The sequence below is a fragment of the Neodiprion lecontei genome, chromosome 2, assembly GCF_021901455.1.
Source record: "Neodiprion lecontei isolate iyNeoLeco1 chromosome 2, iyNeoLeco1.1, whole genome shotgun sequence".
Lineage (NCBI taxonomy): Eukaryota > Metazoa > Arthropoda > Insecta > Hymenoptera > Diprionidae > Neodiprion > Neodiprion lecontei.
Window position 1 is genome coordinate 16,417,710 of NC_060261.1, and position 18,034 is coordinate 16,435,743.

The following is an 18,034-nucleotide window of genomic DNA, read 5'->3' on the forward strand; positions in this document are numbered from 1 at the left end:
ATGAAAAAAAAATTATACGCTCTTTTGGTATTAGCACTGCGATTTGTTCAACGTTTCCATTACATGATGAAACCCGCTGACGTATCAGTAATCGCTTGAACGCCGAAATGAACTACAAAACTGTTAAATTCACGATTAGACACGAACCACTTCGCTATCTCACAGCACAAAACAAAATCTCTAGATCATCTTGGCTCAACTTGTATGTGAGAAAGCATTTTAATTGAGACTCTTCGTCCTTCAGGGGTTACATGGGTTTTGAAGGTTAAAAAAAGCATATTTGCCCTATTTTTTTTGTTAATCACTATATAAGAATTACTTGAATCAAACTTAAGTCATATGAAAGAACAATATTTGAACGATATTTTATACAAATTTTGTACAATAATTTGAAAAAGTCAGCCGTTCAGAACTGGTTTATGGAAACCCAGTATTTTTGCCGTGGTTCCGATAACTCATACTAGCTTTATTTGAAATCAAAAAACCAAACAATTTTTGGCTGGTCGAGACTAATGAGAAGAATTTCCATAAGCTCTCTTTTATAGACTTTCACTTCAATTGGCTTGAAATTTGGGAGAAATTTGCTTGACATGTTGTACTATTAGATGAAAAACGAAAAAAATAAAATAGATTTTTTGAAATTTCCATACTCATGTAACCCCTTCACAAAATAATCAAACACACCGATTTGTAAATTGGTTTGGAGTACACAATCGTCAGCTACAAAACGCACTTCAATTCTTTCTTCATTCCGGGACACCAAACTTCTTCATTTTATGCTCTCAACGGTGCCTTGAATCCCCGGCGGAATGAATATCTTACGTTATGAAAGTCGAAGACACAGTCGACACAGTGCAAGAATGGCACAGTACCGGCGTTATTTGCAAACTGCCTTAAGTGGAACTTAACGTCACACAAAATTCAACTGCGTCTGCAACGCTACACAACTGTTGGGGGTTGGAGCTGTAAGTCACAATTTCATAATGTTTTTCCGAAGTTCATGTAAGAAGTTGTTGATTTATTTCCAGTTCTTAGACCTTTACGATCCTGAAGTTTCGCTAACTCCAGATTATGCTTCTACTCGAATCTTCTACCTTCACCATGTAACAAGATTTGAAAATCACCAAGGCAGTTACGTGCTAATTTTTGCATATGCGATGCATCTAATATTAGGTACGTAGACTTTTTTCGGGAAGGGTCGCTTGGATCAGGAAACTACGATTTACGATCTGGAAAGTCTGCACATCCTCCCAATACCTTGATTTTAGATGAATCGCTAAGCGGCCCGACTGAAGTCAAATATGTCACTTGGACAGAAATCTTTTTGAGGCCATTTAGACTCTCTGTAATAAGATTTGCATATTTTTCTGCATCAATTCCATGGATGAGGTAACCTCTCGATAATTTCCGTGATTAATCAACCCCGACGATCATTAATACTAAGGCATCTTTGACTACAGGAAGGTAATCACTAGGAATTATAGCAGTCATCATATCTACATGGCCCCGCTACTTATACCATGCTGACCTCTTTCAGTGCCTCTTTTAATACCCATTTCATGAAGCATGACGGAGCAAATTGTACGTTTGTCATTTCGCTGTTATGCTTGGACTCTATTTTGCAGGGTTCTAAACGATTTATTTATGAAACCTGGCTCAGTATCTACAGATAAGTACCATTTCCTAAGGACCGTTGGATGAGGAAAGGTTAGGTCAATTTTTTGATGAACTTGATCATAGGCCTTGGATAAGTAAAGATGCAAAGCCAGTGCAAAGCATCTCAATTGTAGTGGGTATATTTCACGGGTCAGTTTTTGGTTAGCCTTATTTTTAGCCAGTTTTTGGTCAGCCTGTAAAATTTCTGAAAAATTATCAGGGCACTCTAGTCCTTCCGCACAAGCAATACATCCTTTTCATATTGTAGCTACTCATTCTTTCAAGGATTAAACCCAGATTTTCAATTTCTTGACACTCCGTCGTGGTGCTTCTTTGCTGCCCGGACCTTGTGTAAATTCTTCTTTACTACAATGTTTTTGACGGTAGATTTTCGGAGTATTTTCATAGTAATGCGATACCAACGACCAATCAAGAAGGAAAAAGAACCATCGGACGACAAAGGTGAAATCGACAAATGGAATCTCGACCTCCGTCCATTCTAGGCTTAATCTGCTAGGAGATAGCATCGCTCCTTCCTCGCTTATTGCTATAGCAAAATCTGCTAAATTCTCCCAATAATCGCTAACCGTTTTCTCTATTATCCTTCTTTCGTAAATTCCACCTTCGTGAGTGAGTGCTTGAATCACTGGCTGAGGCAAGGCCTTAGCCTCTGTAATGTATCGTTACGAAGCTGCTCGAATTTTTCTGTCTCACGTACCTTAATTATTTCTTTCATTCCACCATCTGATGCCGATGTCTTTGTAAATTACGCTCCGCGGCTCTGACAATGAGTTGCTTTAAGCCGTTGCATGACTGCATGATTTCCAATGATCACTTTCGGATTTCTGAGCGACCTCGTAGTTAACGAATAAGTATTTCTCTCTAATTTACCTCAATTTTTGCACTTCTCTGATAATTTTCTCTGAAACTGCTTCTGCAACTTCTTTCGTATTTTAAGCTATATCTGTAGTAGTTCAGAACCTTCGACCATGGCAGCGAGTTATCTATGACTTTCCTTTTGTCCAAGTTCTGTACTAGTTGCGTTGCGTCATCGGATTATTTCCACTTATAAGTCAGGTAGCATAAAATCCCCTTGAAAGAAAAGGAGCCAAAAATTCCAAAGGAAAGCGAACCTTTGTTACCAACGTAAGTGCCGCAAGAATTAAATATCCTAATCTCTTATCGAGAAAGTTCGACACTCAAGTATGAACCAAGCATTCCCACCAACCAGAAAAAATTAGACTCAATAGAATTTCCGTGCCTTCACACTCCTATACATGCTTAGCCGATGACAATTAGAATATCTTTGCCTCGTCAAATTTTAGTATCCCTACTACATTTAGAAGTAACATGTTTTGTAATCTTGTAACCAGGTACAGAACAAATTCGACCATAAAACAGAAAATATGAACCACCGCACTGCACTTCTAAATAACTCAGATGTCAAGATACAGCAATTCTGCAAGTAATTTCTTCATTTTTGTTTTTTTTTCTTTTTTTTTGCGGTGACCACGATAATTTGTGAACTTTTAATCTTGAATATATGACAAAAAATTAAACTATTAGAAGACATCATCAACACTTGCTGATTGAAGCTGAGATTTTTTTTCTATTAACATTTGCGATTTTATTGAAAGAAAAAACGAAAATATTGTAACACAAAAGAAGCGAGTTTTCAATAAAACCACTGCAATTTTGGTAAAAATCGAAATTTCGAAAAATCCTTCGTTCAGTCAGCAGATGTTGATATCTTCTAACAGAATTATTATTTTTTATTTTTTTTTTTGTGTGTTTTTCAAGTAAGGCGTCTCCAGTCATCGTAGTAACCACGAAGAAAAAACTTTTTCGGAGAATTGTTCAACCTCGATAATTTTTAAATATATCTTGACAAAAAAAAAAAAATGATGTGTCAAGTTCAATGATTGGATCACGAAATTACGCTCTGTTTCGTATAAAAAAAAATGCATTCGAGTTATGAAAGAAATTCTTGAATTTTGCCTTCGACAATTGCACGTGATACCTTAAGGGTGAACATCATCCCTTGCACTCATTGCTTTGCTTAAGAAATTTCCGAATAATCCAAAAACAAGGAATTTCACAAAAATTCAAATGACAGATTGTATTGCATGAATTCAAGAAAGGCATCAATTAATACTGACACTTGATCGACTTTTATCGAAGGAGCCAAAGTCAAACCAAAGTTAACTTGGAATTCGCTAAGATAAACTGATATTTATATTCCGATTTCATAATCTCTTGTCAATTTTCTTTCACATATTTGAAAGAAGTCAGTTAAGTGGACCAGTACAGCTGGAAATTTCGAAATAGGACTTTTTTTTGCTGTAATACAAATCAACGCATTTTTCGAATCCTCGCAATTGTTTACACAATGTTTTGATTTGACATTTCTTGTTTTCGAATTATTTGAGTGGATATGTCCTTTGAAAACAAGGTATTGTCGATACCAACGGGATGCTTGTAGATTTTTGTTTGGCATTTAATAAGTATGATCACCGGTGGAACCAAAACATCACCGCAGAGTTTTGATTCGAATCTCCGACATATCAACAACTGCTTCGGATAATTATTCGACTTTATTGACTTGTATATCTCGGCAGATAACTCTTTAGCATCTTACATAAAATGTTACACCGAAAACGAGGGGGCAGATACGAATTTTATCGGATAGAACATAAGAGAAATGTAGGCGTTGCACAAAAGTAGCCGAGTATAATTGAAGTTGTGATCATGGGAACTTTTGTAGATGGGCGAAAAAATTTATGATCAAGACAGAACGAAAAAACATGTTGAACGTGCTTGCGCTTTGATTGTAACAGACTTTTTGCGATCACAGGAATAAAAATTGTATAAACAAAATTGACCATGCTTAATAATATAAGTTCTCGCATTCCTAATCAGTTGCGAGTATGCAGCACTATCAGACTCTGGTATGAGAGAACTTGTGATAGGAATTTCGTAAAACGCAGCTGAGAGCAGCATCATGCTTCACTGAAATCTGGTGCGACTAATCCTGGAAATTCTCTCAGTGTTGAAATTTTGCATTCTTCTCTCACAACGGCAGGCTGGGCTCCACGACATTCGTCTGATTGTGAGGCTTTGATGACGTCGAATCTCCGGATCGTACTACAGCATAGATTTCAAACGTTTGCTCAGGCTGCACCTTGATCGTTTTCGAAACGAATATCAAGACTAAGGTAAAAGCGACAATAAGAGTCCCCATGTCGACGTAGGATTTTACTGAAGGAGGTACTCGTACATCGAGGTACCGAAGATGATGTTCACGATCTTCTTGGAACATCAGATACTCAATTCAGAACATGGTGGTACCTGTCAGCATCGCGAAGCTCACGACAATATCAATACCGATGGCCTTGACATTCGTCGAAAATAAAACTTCTACAGAGGACCACGCGACACCAATAAAAATGAAGGGACCAATTATAGCACAAAAACAAGTATTGAAGGTAAGTATTATATTATTACCGAAGATTTTCTCATAAATAATAATTCAGTGTCAGACTTGCTCCATTATCCCCATATTTTAGTTTTTTATAGGGTATTTTATTCTGCTCGAGGTACGACAGACTAGATAACCAAAATTATGGGTCTTTGAACATTCTGAATCCGAAACCGGTGTCAGAATTACTCCATCACGGCCAGATTTTGAAATATCTGTGGGCTAATAATCCAATAATAACCGCAAAATACTTTTGCGGATGACCAGATTTTCATCAAGATCGGCGGTCGCCGATAACGGCAAGTTGAAAAACATAAATATATATATATATATTACCCCGTGCACGATGGAATTTGATAAGTTTTACACGTTCATAGATTTTGAGAGCTTTCATCCAAGCCCTGTCAACATGTCAAAACGATAGATGCACGGAGACCCGAAATATACTAGTTATAGTATTTCCAACATCGTCGAAATCGTCAGTTCGATCAAGAATTATCTTTAACTTCAGTCGTTATTTTTATAATATCTATGACATACGCTTTTTGGTATATATAGATATACAAATCATTGATAAATACGGTTGTTGATCCTAGGCGTTCTCGCTATTTTGAACCCTGGTATAAGGATTCTCTATGAGGATAAACGACATCTCTATGATACAGAAAGCCGCTTCATGTGAACGCTTGAACTGCCTTTTGTAGCGAAAACTGAACAGCCCTGTTGAGAAGCTGATTGGCCACGTTTCAAATTCCCCATATATAGCTCATGGTGTTTATACGCGATCCAATTCTTTCTGTCCTTTTTTGTCGTATCTTCGTACAAGCAGTGGTTTTGTGAAATTATAACAGACGTTGGTTTGCAAAAGGCAACGTTAACTGCTGGACTATTAACGATGCATCGAAAATTGATTTCGGTATAGTGGCAAAGTTTTTTTAATAAAAACGAAAATCCCGCCGTAGCCGAAACACCACAGGTAGCTAATTAATGTATTATAATTTATATATTTTAGTATATCATGCTGGTCAAAATTTATTGAAATTCCTAAAATTTCATTCAAGTAAAGTTTTCGAATGCGCATTATAACCTCAAAATGAATTTAAATCGCAGTCTGCTTCGTTTATTGCGTTTTCCATCTACCTCTTTTTACCCAGGAGTCTACAAATATTAATTAGCTATTAATATTAATGAGCACCTACGTTTCCTACGTACATAATCTGACAGATATGTCTTTTATATATAGTTAGGTTGCACGCAAAAGTCGCGCACCTATGACCTACATCCCGGTACATCGCTTAGCTCAGTGTGCACTGTAGAAGCTAAAATCAGTCCAGAGTACAAAGTGCGTAGCAAATCGTACGTCGTAACATTGATGGCGGGCAAAGGCCAAGAGTCACGAATGTGTGGCGGCAGCTGGTATTTACAAATCAATACGTTTTAACATAAAATATGTGTGAAGTTAGAAGTATCATCAATTTAGTATCTTGTTTGTCAAGTGGATGAAAGCATGTTATTGTCTCTCTCGTGTGGATTCACCGATGAAGCGTAGAACAGGCACCTACAGTAGTTAGCCGAAACTGGCAAAAAGCGAAGGACAGGGGTTGGAATATACAGAAAACTAGGCTCTCATCAAACATTGCATTTCGAAAACAGTCTGTGAAATGAGTAGCCGTAGAAGTATAATTTGCTGGGCTTGGTGTCTCCTTTTTTGGCCTTGTCATCCCGAAATAGTACATTACGTGACAAGTGTGGGAAGTATTTTTTTCATTATCGACCGAGCATGAACGATCGATACGCGCGCTCTTCTGCTGTCTTTTCCTCTACCCCCTTCACCCCCCATCCCCCGGAAATATGCTCTCTGCGTTATGTCTAACCTAGATCCAACCAATAGGAAACCGGCATAGTGAGCACCTGACTACTCGCGTCACGTAGTGGCGGGGAATACTAACGGAGACACTGTAAAATCAAAAGTGTCAGGAACTTGATACAGTTCAGGTCAAGTGTATGTCATATATCGAGTCTTAAAGTCTAAAAGTCATTGAAAATTCTTGATCGAACTGACGTGTTCGCTGATGTTAGAAATATCATAACTGGTATGTTTCGGCTCTCCGTCTATCGATCCCATTAATATAGGGCCTGTATGAAAGCTGTAAGAATCTATAAACGTATGAAACCTGTCGAATGTCGCATTTCGTCGTGAGAAAAGACAAATATGTGATCACATTTTCACCAGGTAGCCCCAGGGGTTTTGGTCGCAGTGTAAGATAGTATGTCAGCTCGCGCGCGTTCATGGTTTTTTTTTAATAAGCTTTGCACGATCGGCAACTGTCGGTCTTGAATGCGGCCTTGATGCTCCGCACTTCAATATTTACCCGTAAAATGGCAATGATCACGGTGTTTCACATAGGTGGGCGCCATTGATCCTTCGCAGACGTGGCAGACCTCCACCTCTCTGAATCGATGTTTCTGTTTCATACTCAACAGTTTCATCGGTGTAACTTTATTTAAATAACCTTTGAAGAGCATGGCTCAAGACCAAGATTCGTCGATGAACATCAAAATGCAGTCCGGACCGCCGTTCGGGCGGAATCGAGACAAAGAATCACCAAAGGCACAGTGGGACGTGCTTTGCACTCCATCGACCATAGGCTCGAGAATGCATTCAAGATCGGCATAGACGGCGAATGGCACAGGCTCCACATCCCGATAACTTTCAAATTTCAAAACTTTATTCTCGTCCTCAGGCAGATCGATTTTGCATTTATTCGCACTCGACCAATCTCGGATGTAATTTTGGTAGGAGTACACTTCTTGAAAATGACATAAGCAGCAGTCACATAAGAATTTTGCGGTATCATGACACGACAATTGGGCTCTAAGTCAACGGGGATAAGCCGGAATACGTGTTGGTTTATTTTCTTCCTTCTTTCACCCTGCAAAGTTTCAACTGTATCAAAGAGGGACATTCGGCAGGTTCCCCTCTTCAAACATAGCAGCACTACCTCACTTGAGTTGAGCCCATAAACATTGATGGATGAATTATTTTGTACCCTAAACTTGGAGATACCGGTGAAAGGCGGGGGAAAACTTATCCCCTCGTACTGCACTTCTTTGCTGCAGTATGGATAGCTGCTGGACACGGGTGTTGCAGTGTTCGTCGATGTTAATGATATTCACCACGACGTGTATTCGCTGAATTTCATTTTGCAGCTTTATAAATGTTCATGGACCGCTGTTGAAATTAACAGCGGAATTGACAGTCTCAACCATTATCCACCCAGAGTCACGCTGCTCGAACTCTTCGACTATCGTGATGAGACGGTTGACGTCATTATTGTCGAACCACTGGTCGAGGTCAGTTGTCGGAAAAATCATCTCCTTCGTGGTGGTGAAATGCGTCATTTCCTCGATTTCTTCCTCATTCTTCATGTTCTTTAATTTGTACGACATAATGGCGTTCCCCTTGAGACTGCTATTCGCCAAAAATCGGATCAAATCGAGGCGCAGCAGATTTGTGACGACACTTGTCCGGATCCGACTGGTGAAAGCGCTATCGACATCATGCCCATTGGGCGCGATTGAAGTCCGCAGCGTTGCCGATATTACCATAAATTTGAAATTTTTCTATCCAAGATCGTAGGAGCGTGATCGTATGCTGCATCATCTGTTTCTCGCTCACTTGTAGCCACGAGCGCATGGAAATATTCCGTAGTAATTGCACGTTTTCCACACCAGCATCGATCCAATGGTTGGCAGTTTCTAAGCTTTCGTGTCAAAGAGCTAGCGTAGATACCTTGTTGTACGCGATCTCCATCGTTCTGATGAAACTTGCGTGTTCCTTGTCGGCCATGAATTCAACTTTTATGTTTGAACGATATTTTAAACTGATAATTCTCAAACGCTGTTCTGAGATTGATGAGTCTGCATAGGTGGTGATGATCTCATGTACGAACGAAACTTGGGGTGAGGGAGGTTACGTTCTGCGATATCTTCCAAGAAGAAATGATAATTGGTGGAAAATGTAGATATGAAACTTTACCGCCACCATATTGGAAAAACGAGGTTCGAACCCGCACGTCTCTATCGATGGTTTGAGCGGATGTTTCAGGAAAATATCGTATAAGGTTACTCGTTCGATTGATAACGAGTAAGCTGAAAACAAATTGTAATTATAGTAAATAAATATGAGTGTATACACAAACTGTAATCATTAGTATATAAAAATACTGTGCATTTCAAAATCTACAGCCGACGTATTGGAAAACGTGTTTTAATCTGCATGCCTCTGTGAATAGCTTGAACCGTTGTTGAGATTGCAAGATGACGTGTTTGAGTATGAGAAAGCGAAATTGAATCTGCACGTCTACCGAATAATAGTAGGTTGCATCCTATACGTATTATCGTGGAGAAAATCATTAGAACACGAAAATCTGTGACATTCAATGAATCGATCACATACTCTGAGATTGATGCGCATCAACCGTCTGAATATATTGAAGGCATACAACCGTTATTTTTAAACTTCAAATTATTTCTATTAAAAGACCTAAAATTTGAAAAAAAGAAATTTCTAAATAAATTACCCATCGGTAAGAGTCTGCTTATCAGAGAGCAAATATTAGATAATCGTCCTTATACCGTCTATAAATGTGACAAATAAAAATACATTTTGTTGCTGAAAGTATTTACCGAAGAAAAAATCTTTCACCTTCATTTTTTCGGCTCATTTTAATGTAGATGTTGTAACCTTACTTTCTGGGGTTCACCTTTCACGTAAACAAACCTTAAACCTAATTTATAGACGTTTAAATATAATAAATGCAGGAAAACCAGTTTATTCAATGAGGAAGGAACACAAGTTGTATGGAAAATGTTCAAGTATAGATGTATATGTTTATTCAAACAATCTCAGCAAAGGTGAACAGAGAAATTTATAAAAAGGTAAATCGATCGAATCGTAAAAAGTAGAAAAGTGTCGTGCATTGATATTCACACCTTATTTAAAATACGCCTTGTTTGAAAGGCCATGAATGATTATTGGAGGAAGCTCACTGTTTCTATTGATTCTTCTTATTTCGTGTTGTTTCCGAAAAATGCACGAAAATGGCAGGTGTGACCTTATTTTTTAATTCTCGTTTTTAAAAAAATACCATTTATAAATGTGATAATTGAAAATATATATTGGTGCTAGAAACGCTTATCCAATTATAAGGCCCTTTACATGTAACAATTTTTTTCGCTAATTTTAGTGTAGATATGCGTTTTGAGTACACGTGCGAAAAGCGTAAAACAGAAGTTGTACGCCCTTTTACCACAAAATTTTCCTTTTTGCCGCATACGTCACTAAACCATTAGTCACGCGATGTATAACTGATTAACATGTTAATTTTCTTTGACTTGACTTAATTCATTATTAAAATAAAAAACTAAAGATAGTTGTTCATATAAAGCAGGTAAAAAAATGGAATTTAAAAGACCTCTGAATACAGTTAAAAAAAAAAGAAGTTTGCGCGTTTAAAAAATAGAAAGAGGAACGAAAATGCTAGAAATATTTCTCCTATAGTTATAGTTTGAGGTGTACTGCGATATAAATTATTAAAATTGCAATAAAACCCCTTAAATTAGGCTACAATTTTTTTGGAAAAATGCACACCGAGAGAATCAAACAACTGTTGAGAGATATAAGAGAGAAACGAATAACGTTTGCAAAAAATTACTATCGGTAGTTAGGCAGTTGGTAAAAATTTATTTTACAGATGAACTGCTTAAATTCAAGAACTACATAAATTAGTATTGGTAATCGGCTGACCTTGGTTGAAAAAGCCAAAGTCTAGCCAAGATTCACTCGGAATTCGCCAAGGGAAACTTGTATTTTTATTTAAAATAAGTCTATTGGTATCATAATACAAACTTTATTGCTTAAAAGGTTCAAATTCTGAAAGTTGGAAATCAGCACTAAAATGAGAAAACGTAATTTGTCACGTATCGCTGAATGTAAGTTTGAGAGGATAATTCTGGAATTCAGAATAATCGTTGTATTGCAAAAGTCATCAAAACATCAGTTTACCTTCGCTAATTCTAAGTTGCCTTTGATTTTTCCTCTGCACCATCAACCAAGATCAGTCGAATAACACAAATTAACGCATGATTCGAACCCCTACAATTTCCGTTGGAAATGATGTTTTGTGAAAGGCCTCGTCTTTGAAACACTTGACTGAATTTCACGTTTGAAAACCAAGTATCGTCGGTACCAAAGAGATGCTTGCAAATTTTTCTGCGCCATTCAAAAAGCATAACAAGTTTCGAACAAATCGCTGAGTCACAGGGGTAGTCACAGTAGCTTCACCGACTTGTATATATCGGCCTATAACTTTTTGGCATTATAAATTAAATGGTACAACGAAAATGCGGAAGCAAGTAAGAGTTTTATCCGGCATGCATAGCGTAAAAGCAGCCGGGTATAATTCAGGTTGGGATGATGGGGACATTTTGGGGAGGACGAAAAAATTAGTTATCAAGACACAATAAAATAATGTATTAAACTTACTTGCAATTTAATAGGAAGAAACTGTTTCCGATTACAAAAATGAAAAGCTTGGACGCAAATTTTACCATGTCTCAACAATATTAGTTCTCGGGTACCTTATTAGTTGCAAGTGGGCAGCGCCGTCAGACTCTCAGCATAACAGAATCTTTGATAGTAATTTCGTAAGAAGCACCCGAGAGTATCATAACAGTTTAGTGAAATCCAGTGGGAGCAGCCCTTGAAATTCTCTCGGAGATGAAATTGAGGTTTATTCTTTTACAATGGCGAGCTGGGCCCCATCTCTTCTACATCAAGGATTGATATGAGTCTAACCACCGGCTCGCACCACAGCATAATTTTGGAACGTTTTTTCAGGCTGCGCCTTGATCGTTTTTGGAATGTATAATAAGACCAGGGTGAAAGCGAGAATAAGAGCCCCCATGTCGACGTAAGAATTTGCTCCAGGAGGTACATGGAGGTACCATGGATAATCACGATCTTCTTGGTACAACATATACTCAATCCAGGACACGGTGGTGCCTATCAGCATCTCGAAGCTCACGACAATGGCAATGACGATGGCCTTGACATTGGTTGAGAATAAAACTCCTACAGAAGACCACGTGATGCCAGTAAAGATTAAGTAACCCGAGTATTTCACAAAAATGAGAATAAATAATATTACAGGATCTTCCATCCATATCTTGATTAAAGTTGCTACGAAACTGATAACGATTGCTGCCAACAGGGATATTTTCATCGACAAAAGACTTATAGCAAACGCCATGAAGATAATGAAGATTGTTGTTGCGAAAATTACAATCAGAAGATCGAAACTTGAAGAGTCTACAAGCATTTCATATGGAACATTAAGACTTGACATCACTGCTAATATGATAGATTCATCGTGCCGTTGTCCAATGCCCCATTTTATCGATACCAACACAAAAATCATGCATAAACTGTGAATGTTTTTCATTTCAGTAATTGCCCTCAGTTTCTGATTCCATTCCTGCGCACACCTCGTCACTTGTGAATTGCCACAGGGTTCCGGTGTCGGTTCTTCTGTTCTGACGTACCTGGATCTGGTATAAAAACTAAGAGACTTTTCAGTTTCCTTGTACTTTTCTCTCCAGTTCAAGTAATAGGGCGTCTCAGGGCACAGTGAAAGTATTATAATGTAAAATAATGTTGCGACGAAGATGCAAACACTAAATGCAATCGAATGTGGCTCAAGACTGTCGACAACGTTTCCAAATAATACCGCAATAAGTTGTAAGATTATCAGATTTACCAGTGGAAGTACCATTGCAATTTGATGAATATTGGTGGCAGTAACTTCCAAAATATAAAGAGGAATAGTAGTGCTGGTGAAACCGACATGAAACAAGTGAATGAAAAATAGGATCTCAAACGAATTTTCCGAAAGATAATAATCGAGGGAGCGTGCAATTCTGAATAAGGTGAAGAACGATGACGCTAACATAGTTTTTTTTCGTCCATAAAAATCAGAGCAAACTGCTGCGAGAATCGCACCGCATATGACTAGGATGACACTTGACAAGAGGTAAATGATTTCGAAATATCTTTTTGTGGACATCAGGCTAAACCAAACAGCGTCGACGGCTGGATAGAACATTAGAGATGATGCTGAAAAATAGAAAGATAATCGAATGACACTTACAAATCTGACAAATTTTAAGAAAATTCACGAGGAATATCTATCGTTTCAGATCGCATGCGTCGCACGTCTTTGTACTGTGCATAGTATTTTTGGAAACATACCAAACGCTGCAAGGCACTGATTCCACTGAAGGCTGCCGCCTGATTCCATTGTGTACGCGAATTGCTGCCAAAAAAAAAAATGAATAATATTATTGTACGAGCGAATGAAGGATGCATAGGGGCGGTTCTAAGTTAAAATCAGTGGAAAATGATCATTTTATTGTATGTTTTATTGTACGGATACTATCTAGACTAATGTACGGAACAGAGTCAACTGAAAAACATTTGAAACCGGCGGATTGCCGCTTTGAAACATAAAAAAATGTTTAAAAATCATCTTAAAACTTGACTTTTCTACGTCTGTCAAGTGGAATTCTGCAAAAGACAGTTTAAAAAATGGTGGGTCCGTTTGAGAGTGAAAGGAATATCGAAAATACAAGAACCAAGGCTTTTGGGAGTCATCAATTCATCCTCCAAGATCCTGTGCGACGTTTTATTTATAAATTTAAATTTGGCTAAGCTGTGAATTTTTAATTAGGCTCGGTGTTGCATTGAGACTTTCGAGGACGTTTTTATTAATTGCTAAAAAATTGAAGATCGAATTTAAAATATGCCCCACAGGAGCTTGAAGGATATATTGAGAATTCTAAAAACACAGTTTCCGCTGTTTTGCAAGTCGTCTTTTACAGAGTTCCACTAAATTCAACGTGCAGAAGCCAATTTTCAAGGTAATTCAAAAAACCTTTTTTATCTTCCAACGTAGAAATCCGCATTTTTGAAATGGGTTTCGGTTTACTCTATTTCGTCCACTAGTCTAGTCGCAGTAAAATATTAAATAGAATGATCATTTTCTACTACTCTCATATTGGCATCCCCATTCAGAACGAAATAAAAAATTAAGTAGCACTGACATCGTGGAACATAAAAAATCACGTCTGAGGCAGGAGGACAACTCTCTTTGAGTTTTCCCTTCCTGAATTTTCAGCCCCCTTTCTTGGAATTCTTTTTCTCCCTATCAGCATATTAACGTCAGTAAAGAAACAATTAGCTACATTGAATGTGAACGGTTTAGGGAGCAGTAGTAGCGCTAATGAATGTTACGCGAGAGGCCTCTACATATATATGGATAGATCCATTACTTTTCGCCGAAAACTTGCGGGGGTGGGTCACAGATTTGACTGTCGTTTTTTTTTTCCTCGAAAGCAGGTCAGAAAAAAGGTGGTCCTGAAAATTTGAGGTCGATGCGCCCAAATCTGGCCGCTGGATAATTTTTTGAAATTTGAACAAAGTCGATTCTTCAGTCATTTTCAAAAACTTATATCTCAGCTTCTACATGACTCAGAGATTCCAACCAAATGGGATCCTTCTATGTCAGCCTTATATTTTCAAGAAAAAAATAGTTAGTTCGAACTCATATCCGGCTTAGCTGGGAGCTCCCAACTGGACTGCTATTTTAATAAAATTTTTCTTATTTTCAAAAGGCTCTCAAATCTACATTTTTGGAAATCCAAGGATGATTGATGGCTTATGTTTTTCGTTAAGGTATATTCTGATGATATCTGCCCTATTTTTGCTTGATCGCTTCGATTTCACTGAGATGTTGCCACATAAAGTAGGTCAATTTTTGAAAGAACGCTGTTTTTGAATAGCTAGAACTTTTTTCTATCAACGCAAAAACCTTTGAAATTTTCACGGATTATACTTTATTGTATCCCTAAACAACCGTGAAAATTTCAGGTTTACCTTAGAACTGGTTTCCGAGCTATAACTTTTTAAATAATTTTTTAAAATGTCTAATTTTCGATATAATATGACATTTTTTGTGGCTTATTATAAGTTTCGATAATTTTACGCTCCTAATTAATAGGTACTTACTCAAAATTCGATTATGGAGTAGGGGGCAAAATAAGCCAGCTAAAAAAAAAAAACTAAGGAAAATAATCATTTCATCTGACTTCTTCTCGTTGTGAATTTTAAATACTTAATTTTTCTACATTTATTCAAATTACATATTTTGAAAAAGTTTATAAAGTATTTAAGAACTATCACACTTAACCTAACCGATTATTTTATGATGAGTGTAGTAATTCTTAAATACTTCATAAACTTTCTCAAAATATAGAATTTGAATAAATGTAGAAAAATCAAGTATTTAAAATTGTCAACGAGAAGAAGAAGTCAGATGGAATAATTATTTGACTCTGATTTTTTTTTTTTTTAGCTGGCTCATTTTGCCCCCTACTCGATAATCAAATTCCGAGTGAGAATTAATTAAGTGCGTCAAATTATCGAAACTTATAATAAACCACAAAAAATGTCATATTATATCGAAAATTAGACATTTTTAAAAATTCATAGCTCGGAAACCAGTCTTGAGCCAAAATTGAAATTTCCAGGGTTGTTTAGGGATACAGTGAAGTATAATCCGTGAAAATTTCAAAGGTTTTCGAGTAATAGAAAAAAGTTCTAGCTATTCAAAAACAGCGTTCTTTTAAAAATTGACCTACTTTATGCGGCAACATCTCAGTAAAATCGCAGCGATCAAGCAAAAATAGGGCAGATATTATCAGAATATACCTTAACGAAAAATATAAGCCGTCAACCATCCTTCGATTACCAAAAATGTAGACTGGAGAGCCTTTTGAAAATGAGAAAAATTTTATTGAAATAGCAGTCCAGTTAGAAGCTCCCAGCTAAGCCAGATATGAGTTTGAACTGACTATTTTTTTCTTGAAAATATAAGGCTGACATAGAAGGATGCCATTTGGTTGGAATCTCTGAATCATGTAGAAGCTGAGATATAAATTTTTGAAAACAACTGAAAAATCGACTTTGTTCGAATTTCAAAAAATTCTCCAGCGGCCGGATTTCGGCGCATCGACCTCAAATTTTTAGGAACACCTTTTTTTCTGACCTGCTTTCGAGAAAACAAACGGCAGCCAAATCGGTGACCCACCCCCGAAACTTTCCGGCGAAAAGTAATGGATCTGCCCATACAATTTATTATACACGCTCACGATGTATTCGACTCATTTATGTGCTCTCGATGATTTACTTTACGCGGAATGAGATGTTATGAAATAATATTACAGGAAAGAACATCACAGGTGATCTTGATACTGAAAATCATTCCGAATTGTTTCCACGGCGGGTGATAAAGACCTTAATATTTTTCAGGCCGAAGCGTCACGTGTTGAAAGAGTATACGAGCAACAACTCACCTGATCCCGTCGCAGATGTCCCTTCGGTCTCCTTCCCGACAAGTATAGAATGATGTACAAATCTCGTTGGGTGCCTTCACTTTCTTCCACTCAATGTTGAAAAATCGAAGTGATCTCAGTTACTTGATCACACCTGACGATTTCACGAGGAGCAGCTTGTTCTTTACCATAGCACGGCAGAATGGCGTCCAGTCACCGAAGGACGCGTCATGACGGTTATAATTTGCGGCCAAGGGACCGAACGGTGCAGGACGAGACGCGTCTGCAGCGCCACCCTGCGTTGTTTCAATGCACTAAATGAGGATCGGTGGGCCTATGGGACTCGCTAGGCCCTGTAGTCAGGGAGCCAGCAACGGGTTACGTCACAGCTTACAATTACACCATCAGGCTAGAACAAATTCACGAATTCTCCCTTCCAACGTAGGAACAAGTGAATGCGGTATCTGGCACTCCTTCTAGGGTTACTTTAGCGCCCCTACCATTTTTAAGAGTGAGAAACAAACATTAGTCGCAACATTTGCATCAGCATGGTACATTGAAGTTTTAAAGTTGATAATGTTCCAAATAAGTAAAACAATTTCCAGGCAAGACGGTGGGTTAAAAGTGGGTGCCAGAGGGAGTTAACGCTCCCTAACAAACTGCACTATTTAACCTGATTTATTATCGTTGAATAGATAGCCAAAAAGCAAAATTGTCGATGCCAGAACAAAATTCCATTTGAAACACCCCGCCAGGTCAGATAAAGACCCCGCCCGATTGCGAGTGCGAATGAAACAGTCTTATGCGCATTTGTATTTCAGAATAAAATTTTGAACTCAGATATTAGGATTATACTGTGAATAACGCGACCTGAGAGTGAATATTGCTAAATAACAGTAACAAATAATGAATAATAGTATATAATTATAATTAATAATACGTAAGCTCACCCTGCTATACATATAAAAATGTTACGAAATAAAAATCTGTTAATCGAAAATAACTGTAGCGCCCGTTCTCTAATCTGCGCAAATTTAGGCTCTTTTTCCTTATCATTTAAGATGTTCGGGTCAAGATTTTTCCCAGCCCTTTTGTATATAGAATGCGGATGAATTTCTGCAAGTATTTATTTTTGTTTCAGTCCTTACGGCGTGACGTAAGTTATACACATTTTTGCGTGTCTTCATCGCTATCTGCCGCTATTTTTCCAGCTACCAAGTGTACGTTATTTTTGCCATTCAAATTAAAATATCATTTATCATCTTATTATTATCATTCATCATATCATTTGATATCAAATATCAAATATCATGACCACACCCCAACCAGCGCTTATAATATGACGGTTTTCGATTGATTTTTTTAACCTTTTGCGCCCGTCCCGCCGCGCTCTCCAGGACTAATTATCAACGATGTTAAGAAAGTATGACGAAATGGGAATTTTTTTTC

General features: G+C 37.6%; 1 long non-coding RNA gene across 2 annotated transcripts; it reads left to right on the forward strand.

The window, feature by feature from the left end:
* The first annotated feature begins 404 nt into the window (after positions 1 to 404).
* LOC124293141 lies at positions 405 to 17,667 on the forward strand. Of its 2 annotated transcripts, none has more exons than XR_006903069.1 (3): positions 405 to 1,173; positions 4,739 to 5,141; positions 16,563 to 17,667. It is a non-coding gene; the product is annotated as an uncharacterized LOC124293141 (long non-coding RNA). The 2 variants fall into 2 exon arrangements; XR_006903070.1 differs by having other exon boundaries at positions 405 to 965.
* The last annotated feature ends 367 nt before the right edge of the window (positions 17,668 to 18,034 follow it).